The sequence below is a fragment of the Amphiprion ocellaris genome, chromosome 17 (genome assembly GCF_022539595.1).
Source record: "Amphiprion ocellaris isolate individual 3 ecotype Okinawa chromosome 17, ASM2253959v1, whole genome shotgun sequence".
NCBI lineage: Eukaryota > Metazoa > Chordata > Actinopteri > Pomacentridae > Amphiprion > Amphiprion ocellaris.
In genome coordinates this window covers 28,732,227-28,749,433 of record NC_072782.1, presented here as the reverse complement: position 1 = coordinate 28,749,433, position 17,207 = coordinate 28,732,227, and the positions used below count along the sequence as shown (strand labels likewise).

The following is a 17,207-nucleotide window of genomic DNA, read 5'->3' as shown; positions in this document are numbered from 1 at the left end:
TTTGCCTGAAATTTTACATGTATGATCAGAGTCCGGCCCTAATCACATCTTTGCACCACTTTGCGGCCATTTTGGATTTCTCGCCATGAAACAGGAAGTGCTGTGTAAGTAGCCTGTACATGCTCCAATCTGCCTGAAACTTTACTCTCTCAGTTGCAGCGCCTCCTGGTGGATATGCGTGGGCCAGTCGGGCCGCTCGGATGCGAGGACCCGTCCAACGCTGCGTGCAGCTTTTATTGTTTTAGTGGTTGGAAGTCAATAAAACATTAGCGTCAGTCAAATTGAATGCGTCAGTGGATGGAAGTGGTGGTTGCCTTGTGCTGCTCTTCACTTCACTGCAGCTCCATGGCTCCATCCGCTGGATGGACAGAAGTGCAGCAGCTGATGGCAGCTTCTTTGACCTCACGCTGCTGTCAGACCCCAGATTAGGGTTTATTTCAGATATATATAATAGAAAATAGTAATTAAAAAATAAGCTGTTGTTGTATTTTTGCAGCAGTGAGTTTTACAGGGTTAAGAGCAACCAGTCAAAGGTTATTACTGAGGATTTTAAACAAAAACATTCAGGCAAACAGTTAACATCATAGGGTGCCTGACATGTTTGTTTTTTTTCCGGGTCGATACAGATTTTTTTTGTAATCAAGGAGATCAATAACCAAGATTTGGAATCACTACACATTTGCAGAAAAAATAAAGTTTTTGAACAGCACATAACGTTAAGTTAAAATTAAAATAATCACAAGTTGCAGCCTTTGCTTATTTATGTTTTACATGCTGAAGTTGTCCTTCAGTGTTTCACTGATCAGATTGTGCTGTGGGCAGGAACAAGATCAGAGGGAGGCAGCTGCAGCAGACCCAAAGTAGTTTCACATTCATTTATCTGATCAGATTTCAGGGGGCTTATTTTTATTTTTTTTTATTTATTTTTTTTTTAAGAAATGGGACCAATAATTGAAAACATGCTAAATATCAGATGGGATTATTGGTGTCACAGGACATCTGCAGACACAGGTCAAAGATTACAAGGAGTTTATTTAACGAATGAAACTAAAACCAACACAGAAAGGATAACTAAACCAAGGTGAAAACAAAAAGGGGAAACCAGACTAATTGTAGGAGAAAGGTTCTGGTTTCAAAGTCTCTGGTCTGGCAGAGAGCGGAAGAATGAAGAACCGGGCCTTCGTGGATTAAGGTGATTGAGAACAGGTGAATCAACCCCCACACCTGTGAGAGAGATGGATGGATGGATGGATGGATGGATGGATGGATAGATAGGTAGGGAGGTAGATGGACCATAGATAGATGGATGGATAGGTAGATTCTGCAGTGGGGAAATTTTCGGTGTGGCAGTAGCAGATAGGAAAAAAAGTAAAAAGAAAAGCAGCACTCAGTGCACAGATATAAATAGATGCTTTCTCCTTAGAGAAGAAATAGAAATGCTTGTAAAAAAAAATCTTGTGAAATTGCACATATTGACTTATTTACATTTTATTGCAGTTACTTCATGGGTGATCTGAACTACTGGGAGCAGGTTTGATTGAACACAGTCTGACTGCTGCAGGAAGGAAGGACCTCCTTCAAACATTGTGGGTGAAGCAGTCTGTCCCTGAAGGAGCTGCCGGTGATGGTCCTGTTTCCTGCAGGGGGTGGGAGATGTCCTCCATGATAGACAACAGCTTTGTCATCATCCTCCTGTCTACCACCAGCCCAGGACAGAGCTTGCTTTCTTAACCGGTTTCTTTAGTCTCTTCCTGTCTGCAGCAGTGATGCTGCTGCTCCAGCAGACCACTCCATACAGGATGGCTGATACCACCACACAACCATAAAAGGTCCTCAGAATTGCTCCCTGCACCCCGAAGGACCTCAGTTTCCTGAGCAGGTGAAGTCTGTTCTGACCTTTCTTACACTGTGCGTTGGTGTTCTATCTCTAGACATGTTTGAATGTCTTTATCAATAAATGGTCAAACACGTTGAGTGTCAGCTCAGCTCTTTGTTCCACACATGTATATGTTCCTATGTGATTGGTGTCTTGCAGTCAGAGTGTAAAGAATTGAAGCTGTCAGAGGCTTTCTGTGGTGAAGAGGCTGCAGGACATCAGCTGCTCCAACAGGTGACGCCTTTGTTCTTTGGCTCCAACCAGAACCAGCAATAAATCAGCATGAGCTGCAGCTTTTCCACCTCATAGAGTGTATAATAAAGAAACCAAGAGGTTTTAGTTGATAGCTGTCTCTAGTGAATGACCAGCAGTGTGTTGTTCAGGTTGTGAGGAGAAGTAAAAAGCTTACAGCAGCTGGTATTCCCAGGTAGTCTCCCATCCAAATACTAACCAGGCCCAACCCTGCTTAGCTTTGCAGATCAGATGAGATTGGGTGTATTCAGTCTCAGAAACAAACCTGCAATGTAAGTTCTGTACCTCACATGATTCAAATCTTCACTCACACCTTTTATTTGTCCTTTGATTGCTCCAGTACTGATTGATGCCATCATTTAAGACAATTTACAACAACACTTTGTAGGTAATGTGGTGCAGAGGTAAGTTCTGTGCGTCACATGTTGAAGGTCCATGGTTCAAATCCCCACTCACACTTTTTATGTGTCCTTTGGATGCTCCAGTACTAATTGCTAGCATCATTTAAGCAAAGTTAGAACAGCATCTTGTAGGACAGGTGGTGTAGAGGTAAGTTTTTTGCCTGGCATGTTGAAGGTGCCCGGGTGAAATCCACCTTAGTACCTTTATTATCTTCACCTCCTTAATAGTTTTGTGTACCATCATTTATGAAAAGTAACAGTTACACCCAGTAGGAAGGATAGCGCAGTGGTAAGTTATCTGCCTGTCATCCAGGAGGTTTTTGGTTCGAATCCAGCCCAGGGCTCTTTTGACACTTTTTAAGATAAGATAAGATAAGATAAAGTTCTTTATTTCTCCCCACTCCAGGGGAAATTTACATTGTTACAGTAGCTTTATTTACAATATATACATACTTTGGCTGTATGACAACCTCTTTCAACCATCATTACAAAAAAGTCCACGAAGGACCTTGTGTGAAAGATAGCTCACACATAGGTTGTGTGTCTGTCATGTGGAGGGTCACGGTTCGAATCCCCGCTGGGAACCTTGTGGAGGATGATAGTGGAGTGGAAAGGTTGTGGTCTGTGGTGTGGAGTGTCAGTGGATTGGAGTTGAAGGGTGGTTCCAGCAAAAACAAGAAGTTGCCTGAAAAAGGTAAAGAGCGTAAAGAGCGTAAAGAGCGTAAAGAGCGTAAAGAGCGTAAAGAGCGTAAAGAGCGTAAAGAGCGTAAAGAGCGTAAAGAGCGTAAAGAGCGTAAAGAGCGTAAAGAGCGTAAAGAGCGTAAAGAGCGTAAAGAGCGTAAAGAGCGTAAAGAGCGTAAAGAGCGTAAAGAGCGTAAATTTTATTTATAAAGCGCTTTTCCAAAAACTCAAAGACGCTGTACATAAAATACAATAAGATAAAACAAAACTGTTAATTAAAATCAATAGATAGTAAAACAAGTTCAAGATAAAATACAGAATCACTTAAGGAAAGCAGATCTAAAAAGGTGAGTCTTTAAAAGGGATTTAAATGTGTTGAGGTTGGTGCAGTCACGGAGGGCATGGGGGAGGGAGTTCCAGAGTGTGGGGGCGGCAATGGCGATCGTTGGTGACCTTGAGGAGAGCAGTTTCAGTGCTGTGATGAGAGCGGAATCCGGATTGAAAGGTTTCATACAGGTTGTTGGAGGTGAGATGAGTTTTCAACTGGGCAGCGACGACACGTTCTAATGTTTTGGATAAGAAGGGGAGGTTGGAGATGGGCCGGAAGTTGTGAGGGGAGGTTGGATCCAAACCAGGTTTTTTGAGGATGGGGGAGACAGAGGGGAGCTTGAGGGGTGAGGGGACACAGCCAGTACTGAGGGAAGTGTTGATGATGTTAGAGATGAGGGGGGAGATAACAGGGAGGCAGTTTTTGAGGAGGTCAGTGGGGATGGGGTCCAGGCAGGATGTGGAGTTTTTAGTTCCAGTGATGAATTTGGGCAGGTCCAGGGGGGAAACGGGCGAGAAGTGGGCCAGGGGGGGAAAGTTCAGAGGGTTTGGTGGAGGAGAGGGGGGATCAAGTGAGGTGGGAGAGGTGACAAGGCTGCTGTGGATGGAGCTGATTTTGTTATGGAAAAAAGAGAGGAATAGGTTGCACTTGTCGGTGGTGAACGAGTTTGAGACGGTGTCCGGGGGGGCAAGGAGTTTATTGACAGTTGAGAAGAGGGACTTGGGGTTGTTGGAGCTGGTATTGATCAGGTCAGAGTAGAAAGTGGACCGTGCAGATTTCAGGGCGTCTTTGTATTGTTGGAGGAAGTCGGAGTAGGCTTGACGGTGAACTGTCAGGTTTGTTTTCTTGACAAGACGTTCCAGCTGTCGTTTATGGGCTTTCATGAGGTGGAGTTCGGGGGTGTACCATGGAGCAGAGTGGGAGAAAGTGACTAATTTGGATTTGAGGGGAGCAAGCTGATCAAGACAGGAAGAGAGAGTATGATTGTAGTGGTTGATGAGGTCAGTGGGGTTATTGATTGATGGGGGAGGGGAGATGGACAATGCAGTGGTCAGTGAGGTGGAGAAAGAGCGTTTCAAGAAGATTTTTGGCGAATTTTACCCAAATGTGAAAAAAAAGCTTGAGCAGAGTGGGGGATTGAACCTGCACTCTCCAGGTTCCAAACCACCATCACTACCTCTGGACTACCGGTCCTACATACCCAAATACAGGCTTTTCTTCTATTCGTCAAGGCGGTGACATCAACACTGAAAGAAAAAAAAACAATCCACAAAATCAAAAAAAGAACATGATCTACCTACAACTTTTAAAGAACACGCTAAAAAACACAATACTAAAAAGTCACACTCTTCTCCTCATCACTCATTTTTACATTTTAACACAATTTCAAAGCCACACAAATCACATTCTTCATGTCAAATCACTTCTCTTCACTACAAATGGGAGAGAACAGCAAACAAATAAAATACAACTTATGGCTTAAATATCTTCAAAATCTCTTTGCTATTCCTCTACATTCAAATTCCTCAACACCACTCAACAATCACCTGCAGGATCTCTTACTTCTTTCTTAGCTCTGACAAAACATCTTCAAGACTCTGAGAAGACAACTCATTTTCAACACATTTGCTGCTTCGTCTAAGTGTCCACACACATCTCCAGTCATCCACAGGCCTCACCACTGATCAGCTGCACAAACTTACATGTTAAACTTCTCCAAAGATAAAATACAGGCCCTTCTGTCTGATCACAACTTTTACTGGTGGCTCATATTTCAAGTTCATTTCCTTGCAAAATCTTTATTTTGGATTAAAGTGGGATCTGTGACCAGGCAGATCACTTGTTTATTCTTAGCATTTGGATTTCACTGACATTCCTGTCATGTAGAAAAATAGAAATATCTTTGCATTGATTCAGCTAAACTAACTGCAGACACTGAGAGGCGTAAAGTTCAACAAATGCTGTTTTTATTTACTTCACTGGTGACATCAGTAGATGCTTGCAGTGAGACCACCACTGCAAATATTTATGCATTAAAGTATCACAACTGAAAACTCCCTACAAACGTCCACTTCTAACACCACAAACATTGTCCAGAGGAAATGATATTAGCTGAACATAAAAACATGTAAAACAGCTCTGATGCTTTCATCCTGAGCTCCACTCAAACATTTCACTGTGCAGCAGCTCAGCAGTTTGTTTAAGAAAAGCATTTAGGTTCAATCTGTGAAGCCCAAAACCCACCAGCTTTGAAAAATGACACCATTTACCAGAGTCACAAACTGTAAAAACAGAAGGAATTGTTGGATTTTCTATGTGAATGTGTCGCCTCTCTAGTTAACTCACCCGGTTACGTCTCCATCCTGACGCTGCTCTGCTGGACCGGAGCTTCTGGACCAGCCGGGTGGACCTTCCTTCACAGATCTTCCCGGTGGGAGTGATTCTGAGTCGGCCTTGGTTGACTGCAAACTCCTTAAAATGGACACATGAGAGGAAATCGTGGACAAATCGATACAACAGCTTGTTCGGTTTGTCCTGTTCTTAAATGGGTAGAAAACTGCTGAGAGCTCTCAGTTCAATTCAATTTTCAATTCAATTTTATTTATATAGCGCCAATTACAGTCAAATTGTCTCGAGACGCTTTACAGAACCCATATGCCTGACCCCCAGAGCAAGCCAAAAGGCGACAGTGGCAAGGAAAACACCCTTCTAACAGGGAAAAAAACCTCGAGCAGAACCCGGCTCTAATGTGGGGGGACCCATCTGCCTGCTGGCCGGGCGGGTTGAGAGGGACAGAAGAGGTAGAAAGGTAGAGATAGAGGGGTAGAGGTAGAGATAGAGGGGTAGAGATAGAGAGGTGGGGGGGTGGGACACAAGGACCATAAAACACAGCCACACATCTGAAGCATCCAGCATCCAGCTCTGGGACCAGGGACACTCGGAGAAAGGACACAGAAAGAAACAGAGTGAATGTAATGCAATAATGGTATATATAGTAAATACATAGGTAGTTAGAGAAGGGCTCAGTGCATCAAGAGAGGTTCCCCAGCAGTCTAGGCCTATAGCAGCATAACTAGGGGCAAACTAAAGGGACGTCAAGAGGGGAAGTCAGTTGTGCAAATGAAAACACCAGCATACCCCGTCAGGGTCACCCAGTCAGCCCTAACTATAAGCTTTGTCAAAAAGGAAGGTTTTAAGCCTGGTCTTAAAAATAGAAAGGGTGTCCGCCTCCCGAACCCAAACTGGGAGCTGGTTCCACAGGAGAGGCGCCTGATAACTGAAGGCTCTGCCTCCCATTCTACTTTTAGAGATTCTAGGAACAACAAGTAAGCCTGCAGTCTGAGAGCGAAGAGTTCTGCTAGGATAATATGGTACTATCAGATCTTTAAGATATGATGGAGATTGGTTGTTAAGAGCTTTATATGTCAGAAGAAGGATTTTGAATTCTATTCTAGATTTAACAGGAAGCCAATGAAGAGAAACCAATATAGGAGAAATATGATCTCTCTTGCTAACTCCCGTCAGTACTCTGGCTGCAGCATTTTGGATCAGCTGTAGATATTTCAGAGAGCTATTGGGACAACCTGATAATAAGGAATTACAGTAGTCAAGCCTAGAAGTAACAAATGCATGGACTAGTTTTTCTGCATCACTCTGAGACAGGATGTTCCTGATTTTCACAATATTTCTCAGGTGGAAAAAAGAAGTCCTACAGATTTGTTTTATGTGCGAGTTAAAGGACATGTCCTGGTCAAAGATAACACCGAGGTTCCTCACAGTAGTACTGGAGGCCAATGTAATGCCATCCAGAGTAACTATATGCTTTGAAAGCAATTCTCTAAGCTCTGACAATATCCATGTGGTTATATACATTCACAGTCATAGCGCCACCTTGTGGTAACAGGAAATTGACATTTTTCACACTTTGATGTACTATTCTTAGCACGTTGATCAGATTCACCTCAAATTTGGTGACATAAGCCTGAACACATTGATGATGATTCCCAGAGAAAATGGTGACTCGTCGTCAAAGGGCGTGTCTGTGGCAGAGCGGCGAATTTCGATTTCTCGCCATGAAAATTGAATTATTTATATCTCAGCTGTACATGGTCCAATCTGGACCAAACTTGATATGGAGGACACCAGTCCGGGTCTGAACACATCCACATTCATAAATTTAAAAATACTCATAGCGCCACCTATTGGCAACAGGAAGTAATTGTCATTACATTTGCACCTACCATTGCCGGAAACTTTGTCATATCATCTCGAAAATTGGTCAACTGAGTGGTTACGCCTAGGCGATGCCACAGTGTGAAGATTTTGACGATTCATACAACACTGTTGCCGTGGCAATGCATCGTTGCCGTAATAAACAAACTACTTTTTGACAGGTTAAAAATGCTCAAATGCTCGCCAAAATTACCACACATATCTGGACCCGTAACCCATTTGATATTTTAGGGAAACTGCACATGTGTGTGGCAAAATGGCTCCATAGCGCCACCTGGAAAATTTCAAACAGTTACCACGGCCAGTACGTATGACCTAGAATTATGAAACTTGGTAGGCTTATGTAACTCGTCAAGACACACAAAAATGTAATTGACACCCATTCCCAAAACTCAACAGGAAGTCGGCCATTTTGAATTATATGTCATACTTTTTGACGATTTTGGGTCATTTTTGTACATTTTCAAAAGCTATAAACTCAAACAGGGTAACACCGAGAGAGCTGAAATTTGGCCAGGATGTACTCCAGGCATGGGTGATCAAAAGTTATCAAAATGCTCACCTTAAGTCTGAGGGCGTGGCCATGGCGGCCTCGTGAATTTTGATGCTTCGCCATGAAACATCAACTGCTGTGTAACTGCACTAAACATGCTCCAATCTGCCTCAAACTTTACATGTATGATCAGAGTCCAGTCCTGATCACATCCATAGGCCGACATAAACTCTCGGTCGCAGCTCCACCTGGTGGATGGAAGGAAATGCTCTATAACTAGCCTGGACATGGTCCGATCTGCCTGAAATTTGACATGTGATCAGAGTCCGACCCTGATCACATCCATAGGCCAATATACACTCTCGATCGCAGCGCCACCTGGTGAATGGACAGGAAAAGCTCTAGAAGTAGCCTGAACATGCTCCAATCTGCCTGAAATTTTACACGTGTCATCAGAGTCCGGCCCTCATCACATCCATAGTCCGACATGCACTCTCAGTCGCAGCGCCACCTGGTGGACGTGCGTGGATTTGTCGACCAGCAAGGATGCGAGGACCCGTCCAACGCTGCTTGCAGCTTTAATTTTTAACTTGAGTTTGGACTCGACAGTTTTTGTGAGGAGGTTGGACTTTAGGCTTTGTGCTGGAGGGTTGAACCCTGATTTCCAAGATGTTCAAAGTGTACAGACCTCTTGAGTCCTGAGGAGATGAGCTTTCACACAGTCTGAGGGCTGAAATTTTCGAAGTTTCACAGTAGTTGTGTGTAAACTAGAACCTTCAGATAGTCCAAGGACTCGTGTCTTCTATGTCCATGTGTAGTTGTCTGTTAGTTTGAAATGTCAGATAGTCTTAGGACTGAAATGTGCACAGTGTCTTAGTACTTCTCTGTTAGTTAGAAATGTCTGTTTAATGGAAGCCTTAAAAGTTGTGAACATGAGTCTTGATTTCACATTTAGAGTATCCATTTGAGTTTCGGTGAGACGTTCACCTGTGTGCTATTTAGAAATGGTCCAGAAACTTTGATTGTATTCAATGAAAAGTATAGTTAGTGGTGATCAGAAGGTAACATTAGTTTGATCAACGATTTCAACTATTAGTAGAGTTTATGAGGGAAGCAGTTTTGAGAAAAGAGTTATTAGTAAATCAATTCATAGTGCAACCCAGAACATTGAAAGAGGAACTGTTTGAAGAAACAACCAGATGTTTTTGTTTCAGAATAGAAAACGTTCTAAGATATGTAAATTTATTTGTTATTTTGGATTTTGTTACTGTGTCTTCTGTGTAATTAGATATTCAAAAGTGTCAGTGGTGTTGTTCCAATTTTTAGTCTGTTTTTAGATTCATCTTAAAAGTTTAGTCTTGGTCTTTTGTCATTCTTTATGATTTTATAATATTAGATTAGATGTCCAAATGTTTTGTCTTTTTAATGTGTAATTGTTGAGTGAAAAGTATTATTGGATGTGATGAGTTAAAATCTTATTTTCACTATTAAATGTTTAGATAAACTGTTGTAGTTTGTAATTTTAAGAACTTGTAGTAGATTTTAATGTGTAATTGTATATTTAAAGTTTTCATAGTAAATTGTGTTTAATTCCTAGTAAAAGTGTTATTGTCTTTAAGGTGTTTATTTGTAAATAAACATTTAACTATTTAAATAAGTGTAGTAGTCTCTTTCACTTTTTGTTTGTATAGGCGTAGTGAGAGACAGCTAGACAACGGGGTAGAAATAAGAGGTAGGCCAGCGCATACAGCATGGGGTGTACAAGCGGGAATCGAACCCGGGCCTCAGCGTCGGGGACCAAGTACATACGTCAGAGGCGTAACCCGTAGAGCTACATGAGCACACATGTTCTGGCCTTGAAAACGTGTATAAATCCAATAGAAAGTCTAGGGGTAGGGTTAGGGTTACAGAGCAAGGTCCTTACAGTAGTAATGCAAAAATAGGGTTAAATTAATATTACACATAAATATTTTTAATGTCCAAACGAAGCAGCCGAATATTAAGAGAAATTAATCCCAGGTTTTCCCGTTGGATTTTGGCCGCTCTATATATAGCACGGCCAAAATCCACCGGGAAAACCCCACATTCATTTTAAGAATTTTTTGGCTAGTTTGACTTAATATTAAATTATGAAAATATGTAAATTTAATATCCATGTTTTTGTACATTGCTACTGTCAGGACCTGCCACTGTAACCCTAACCCTACCCCTAGACTTTCTATTGGATTGATACACCTTTGCTGACAGGCAACATGTGTGATCATATAGCTCTGCGGGTTAAGCCACTCACGCATGTAGTAGGTCCCCAACGCTGAGGCCCGGGTTCGATTCCCGCTCGCAACCCCATGCTGTATGAGTTGCCCTCATTCTTATTTCTACCCCGTTGTCTGCCTGTCTCTCACTACACCTATCGATCAAATAAGTGAAATAGACTACAACACTTATTTACAAAGTTACATCTTTAGTTATTAAATAAACTTCTTGATTTTCTTACGTCTTTTTTTGTCCTACTTTATAAATGTTTTTTTGTCTTAACTTTTTCCCTTTGATTTAATGGCATTTTGTTAGATACTTTATTTCTTTAATCTTCTTCTTCTTTCTAGAATTTAAGACCAAACTTAAATTTTTGATCATTTTTAGACATTTTGAAAAGCTATAAACTCAAACAGGGTAACACCGAGAGAGATGAAATTCGGCCAGGATGTACTACACACATGGGTGATCAAAAGTTATCAAAATGCTCCGCAAAAGTCTGAGGGCGTGGCCATGGCAGGCTCCTGAACTTTGATGCTTCGCCATGACACATCAACTGCTGTGTAACTGCCCTAAACATGCTCCAATCTGCCTCAAACTTTACATGTATGATCAGAGTCCCGCCCTGATGACATTCACATGCTGAAATACAGCCACAGTCATAGCGCCTCCTGGTGGACGTGCGTGGATTCGCCGACCAGCAAGGATGCGAGGACCCATCCAACGCTGCTTGCAGCTTTAATTTCCATATATTTCTTCTTTTACCCTAGTTTTCAAGCAACACCATGACATTTTATGAATCCATTATATCAGCCTTGAGGAAGGAGAGCATCTCATCCATATCATAGGTTTTATGATTTAATCTCCTCCCCAGCCACACATCCAATTACTTCTGAGTGGGAGAAGGGCAGATGATCTCGCTTGACTTTGGAAAAATTTAAAGGGGGTGTTAAAGAGGCAAGTCGATGGGCAGGAGTGGGAGCATAAAGGTGGTATCTATTAACAAATATATGAGGCAATAAGAACCCTGGGAGCATCAACAAAATAACTTCAAATGAAGGAATAAAAAGAAACTCTAATGAAAGCTGCAGCCCCAGTTCCCCTCAGAGAATTGCATTTTATCTTCTCAGCCTCATCTAACTCGAACCTGCCCCCTCCTGAGGTACTCAACAGCGATGAGGCTTTAAAACTATACACAATAATTAACACAACACTGATACAACAGTTTTATCTTTCCCCCTACATCTCAGCAGCATCCAACGCTCACTTAAAGGGACATAATTGGCTCTTCTCATTTCTTTATTTTGTGCTACCTCGTCTAAACAGTCCTTCTTCCTGGCACCCTCAAATCGATATCAGCGTGCCGTTTTGAAGGATGTCTTAATTCCTTAAAATGCATGTTGAGGAGAGACGAGGCTGACTGGGGAGCTATGAGCAAAGAAACAGTGAAGATACACCTGTGCAAAGAGCCTAATTAGATATAACATGGCAGCATGGTGCAGCACCCGGACAGTCCAGCCAGAATCAGAAACAAACAGTTTGGTTAAAACTGCAGTGAAAGCAATCAGGAGGAAAGAACAAAACCCTGAAGGACCCCTCAGACATTTTATTTTCAGACTACAAACAACAGCTAAATCCAAACTCTTGCTGTGTCTTGTCTATATTTTATCTACAAGGGTGACGTCAGGTTCTCTGGGTACTTTTGTTGGGGTGTATGGTCAGTTTAATTTACAAAAAAAAAGACTCTGTCATGTCAAAATGAAAACTGATTTCTTAAAAGTTCTGTCACTAAATAAAAAATATGATTGTTTAAATGTTCACCACTTTAAAGTGACTCACCTAACTCAACACAGGTGAAGCCATTTGGTGTTAGAAAGCACACAAATACTGAAAACGAGATCGTCTGAGATCAGGCGACTGAGCAAAAAAGAGCCATGAGGAAGGCCACCAAGACACCTATGAGTCCACTGAAGAAGTTACAAGCTTCAAGCAGCTGAGATGGGAGAGACTGTTCATACATTCACTGTTGTCTGTTCTAAACCAGTCGAGACACTGCTGAAAAAAGCTCATATTAAATCTGGACTAGAGTTCACCAGAAGAGTTCACATGAGACATGGTGGTGGAAGCATCATGATGTGACGCACGGTGGTGGTAGCATCATGAAATGAAGCATGGTGGTGGCAGCATCATGATGTGAAGCATGGTGGTGGCAGCATCATGATGTGAAGCATGGTGGTGGCAGCCTTATGATGTGAAGCATGGTGGTGGCAGCATCATGATGTGAAGCATGGTGGTGGAAGCATCATGATGTGAAGCATGGTGGTGGCAGCATCATGATGTGAAGCATGGTGGTGGCAGCCTTATGATGTGAAGCATGGTGGTGGCAGCCTTATGATGTGAAGCATGGCGGTGGCAGCATCATGATGTGAAACATGGTGGTGGCAGCCTTATGATGTGAAGCATGGTGGTGGCAGCATCAAGATGTGAAGCATGGTGGTGGCAGCATCAAGATGTGAAGCATGGTGGTGGCAGCATCATGATGTGATGCATGGTGGTGGCAGCATCATGATGTGAAACATGGTGGTGGCAGCCTTATGATGTGAAGCATGGTGGTGGCAGCATCAAGATGTGAAGCATGGTGGTGGCAGCATCATGATGTGAAGCATGGTGGTGGCAGCATCATGATGTGAAGCATGGTGGTGGCAGCCTTATGATGTGAAGCATGGTGGTGGCAGCATCAAGATGTGAAGCATGGTGGTGGCAGCATAATGATGTGAAGCATGGTGGTGGCAGCATCATGATATGAAGCATGGTGGTGGCAGCATCATGATGTGAAGCATGGTGGTGGCAGCATCATGATGTGATGCATGGTGGTGGCAGCATCATGATGTGAAGCATGGTGGTGGCAGCATCATGATGTGAAGCATGGTGGTGGCAGCATCATGATGTGAAGCATGGTGGTGGCAGCATCATGATGTGAAGCATGGTGGTGGCAGCATCATGATGTGAAGCATGGTGGTGGCAGCATCATGATATTTCTCTGCAGCAGGCCCTGGAAGGCTTGTGAAGGGATAGGTTAAAATAACTGCAGCAAAACAAAGAGAAATCCTGGAAGACCACTTGACTTATTTTATATTATCTATTTTTAGTCAACTAACATTACTTTGTTGAGCTCTGTTTTCACTTTGACATTAAAGAATTTTTCTTTTGGTAATTTCTTGTCCAAAAAGCCAAACTGAATTGACCATGATTCAATGGTAATAAAACAAATAAAGGGGAAAAGGGGTTTAGATAGGAGTACTTTAATTATCATGGTTTCATATATCTATGGTTATTTTTCTGTGCCTAGCTGTGTATTTTTTTTTTCCTTTTTTTTATTGTCATGTACAGTGCTGTAAAATTTCGTCTCCTGCTCATGGTAAGGACAATAAAGTATGTCTTATCATATCTTATCTTTGAGGATGGACAAACTTAGAATAATAACGGGGCAAGATGCAAAACTGTTTTCATTGGTTTTAATTGAACAGCTGATCTACCTCAGCATCACAGGCAGATGAATCTCAACACACACAGGTTTAGTACAGAAAGCCTTCCATAGATCCAACAACTCCTCAGCCTTGAGCAACAATGCAGACTTCTTACTCCTCCCCTCTGAATACAACCCACGGGAGCATAATATAGCACATATGTTCTCCACCTCTGTTCATTGAGAACACTTGTTGTCATGGTTACAGTGATAAACACAAGGCTGAGGTTGTGGTCAAAAGAAATGCATACTGTTCGACAACCTGCATTTAAGTCCAGTGTTTTGTCCACCCATCCATTCACCCTGACCTCCTCCCTACATGGCCTTTGTGGTTCTTTAACTATAGGGCCTGACTACCTGCTCCTACCCCAGTTCTGAACGATCTAATTCAAAAATATGTATATGAAAGGTTGTGGCCGGCCGTAAAGAGCGAAAGTCCAGGAAAGACGAATAACGTGTGAAACTCCGATGTCCGAGTGCTTTCGAATGCACCATGTAGACGTCACGTCCTGTACAGTCTATGCTGCTACAGATACGAGGTGACACGACCCTCCTGAGGGGGCTGCTCTTAGACCTCACTCATGTGGATGACAGCTGGACTTCGGTGTGACAGTAAGACACTAGTTAGACTGGGTTAGACTACATGCTAATATAACTGTTCACTATGTATTAAATGCTAATAGTGTCTAAATTCACATAAAGTGTTTGCTTGTGAGACGAGCCGCGGTTTCCAGTGAGCCTGGGCCTTGCTAATTTTTACTTCTGTAGCTAGCTAATGTTAGAGAACAGCCACAGAACGATGGTGGAGGATCGTCTGTGGAAGTTTTTCTTTTTTGTTTTTAGATAATTACAGCCTGTGGTTCTGACAACAGACTGTAAGTCAAAAGAAATCACACATTCACTAAGACTTTACATGACATTAAAGTGTAACCAAACCCCCAGTCACACCAGGTTTTCATGCACTGTTTGAAAACTACATCCTGCTTGTTTAATGCTGGTTTTTATAATTTTGATGTCAAGATCATAATAACACCAACATTGATGTGTTTCATCACAGTACAGTCATATCATTTAGTTTACAGCTGAAAAAAACATTTACATGTTAAGTATCTCTTTCAAGGTTTAAATTGTACACATCAGATTGTATCATAGTTAATAATGAAAATTATCAAAGGAAAAAACATAGTTCAGTCAGTGTGATTCTTGTAGGAGACAGTAAACAATGAAGAGGAAGGGAACCACCAGCAGCTTTTCCCAGCCTAAAAGAAGAGAGGAGGAAGAGCATCCCAGAGAGGAGATGGAGGAGGAAGAGTTCAAAGAAATGAAGGCATGCAGAGCTCAGACAGAGAAAGGTAAATCACACTATCTCTGGTCCAGCTGGTCCACATGCTATGAATATTGCTTTAGTATAATATATCTGAGTAAGAGGTACACCTGTCACAATAATTACCTTTTTGGACAAATTATTATCTGATGTAGTTAGTCTTTTAATTTTAAGATGATAAGTAGATCCTTAATTGTTAAGAATATCCAAATATTGGAATTATAGAATTATTGTAAGAAATGTCTCAAATAAAGAGCATCAAAAAATAAAACCACAAATCTAAGACAATAAATAAAATTATGTGGACTCTGACTCTGTTCTAGATGAATTAATAATGTAATCATTGTGGCAGGCTGAACATAAGTATAGATCACACAAATGCAGATTTCCCAAAACAGTGCATAAGAGAGACATTGTCTAGTCTTAATCTAATTTGTTGCTATATTTAAGAAACATTTTTAACTTCTTCAAAGTGTATAAGGTTGACTTTATTTCAGTTTAAATCTTTTCCCCTTTGTGCTAGACATATCAAATCACATATTGTGATTGACAGCTAATAAGAACAACTCATGTTTAGGATTGACTGACAAATACAAATGATATTTACTTATTTAACATACTTATTTCAGCAGTATTTGTGTCAATTTGATAACACCTGCTGGTTGGTTTCATCCAAATCCATCATTCCATTTTTAAGTAATGTTGCTAACAGACAGACAGACAAACCAAAGCCAGTCATCACATGACTCTACCAAGGCTCCGCCTCCTTGGCAGAGTGTATATATATATATATATATATATATATATATATATATATATATATATATATATATATATATATATATGCCACCCCCTAAAATGTGTCTGCCACCCCTTTGCCACCCTATTAATTTTCCTCTAGATCTGCCCCTGCTGAACCTCAAATTGCTCCTGTAAACTAGGTTTTTGCTTTGAAGGCCGATAGAGGCGCCATGGATGTTTGAGCAAAAATGCACAAAAGTTATCAAAGAACATACCACCATAAATGCATCACTTAAAAATAAATATTTTCCTGAAAGTTTAACCATTAAAATCCATCTCACTCAGCAGTAATCCTCTAAAACCACCAGGTCAGCGTTGGACGTCTTATCTGATGCTTTCATCCTCTGGTGACTAAAAGCAGGTCCAACATGTTGAGTGGTTACGCTGATTATTTAAAGTGACTGAGTGGAATCCAATTAGCGCTGCACATTGGAGAGCCCTGTGGCGCCAGATGTCATGTAACCGGTTGACCAAACCACTGCACTGATCGTATCTGGGAACGAAGACTTGAGCTGGACCAAATTAGATCTTGGTATCGGGTTTCATTCACACAGAGCCAGTCATTGTCGCTGCACTTAATGCAATAAATCTAGAGGTTAAATATGAAGGCTACAGCTCGAGACAGATGGTTGAGCAGATGTTCACCTTGAAAAGAATGGACAGTATATATCTATTTCACCAAAAATAGATCTTTTCAGGTGATAAAATGTGATTTATTAGGAAATATTAATGCCAATATCTGTCCGTGACCTTTTAATATTGCATATAAAACTCACATAAAGTCTTTTTTAATAGTACCTGTATTGTGAAACTATAAAAATATGTCCTTTGTTTAAAAAGTTACCTAAAATGAAAATGTTTCTTACACTAATCTGTGTCTGTCCGGCCTTTAAACATGTTTTATACCACAAATTCCAACCATCAAGATGCTATAAAACTCAACAAACAGATTTTTACATTTCATTATCATTCATATTTTTCGAATATTGTCTATTTAGAGATCTTAAAATGTGATTTGATCAAACTGGACACCTGCGAT

The 17,207-nt window shown here is 41.3% G+C and overlaps 1 protein-coding gene across 4 annotated transcripts in view; it reads left to right on the top strand.

Moving 5' to 3' along the window:
- Positions 1 to 14,565: 14,565 nt before the first annotated feature.
- spag8 (sperm associated antigen 8) overlaps positions 14,566 to 17,207 on the top strand; it is a 58,881-nt gene continuing 56,239 nt past the window's right edge. For 2 of the 4 annotated variants that reach the window (XM_023289617.3, XM_023289619.3), the window contains exons 1-2: positions 14,566 to 14,655; positions 15,253 to 15,395. The gene's annotated coding sequence lies outside the window, so the exon portion shown is untranslated. The remainder of the gene's footprint in view (positions 14,656 to 15,252; positions 15,396 to 17,207) is intronic. The other 2 variants (XM_055019228.1, XM_055019229.1) reach the window with 1 other exon arrangement.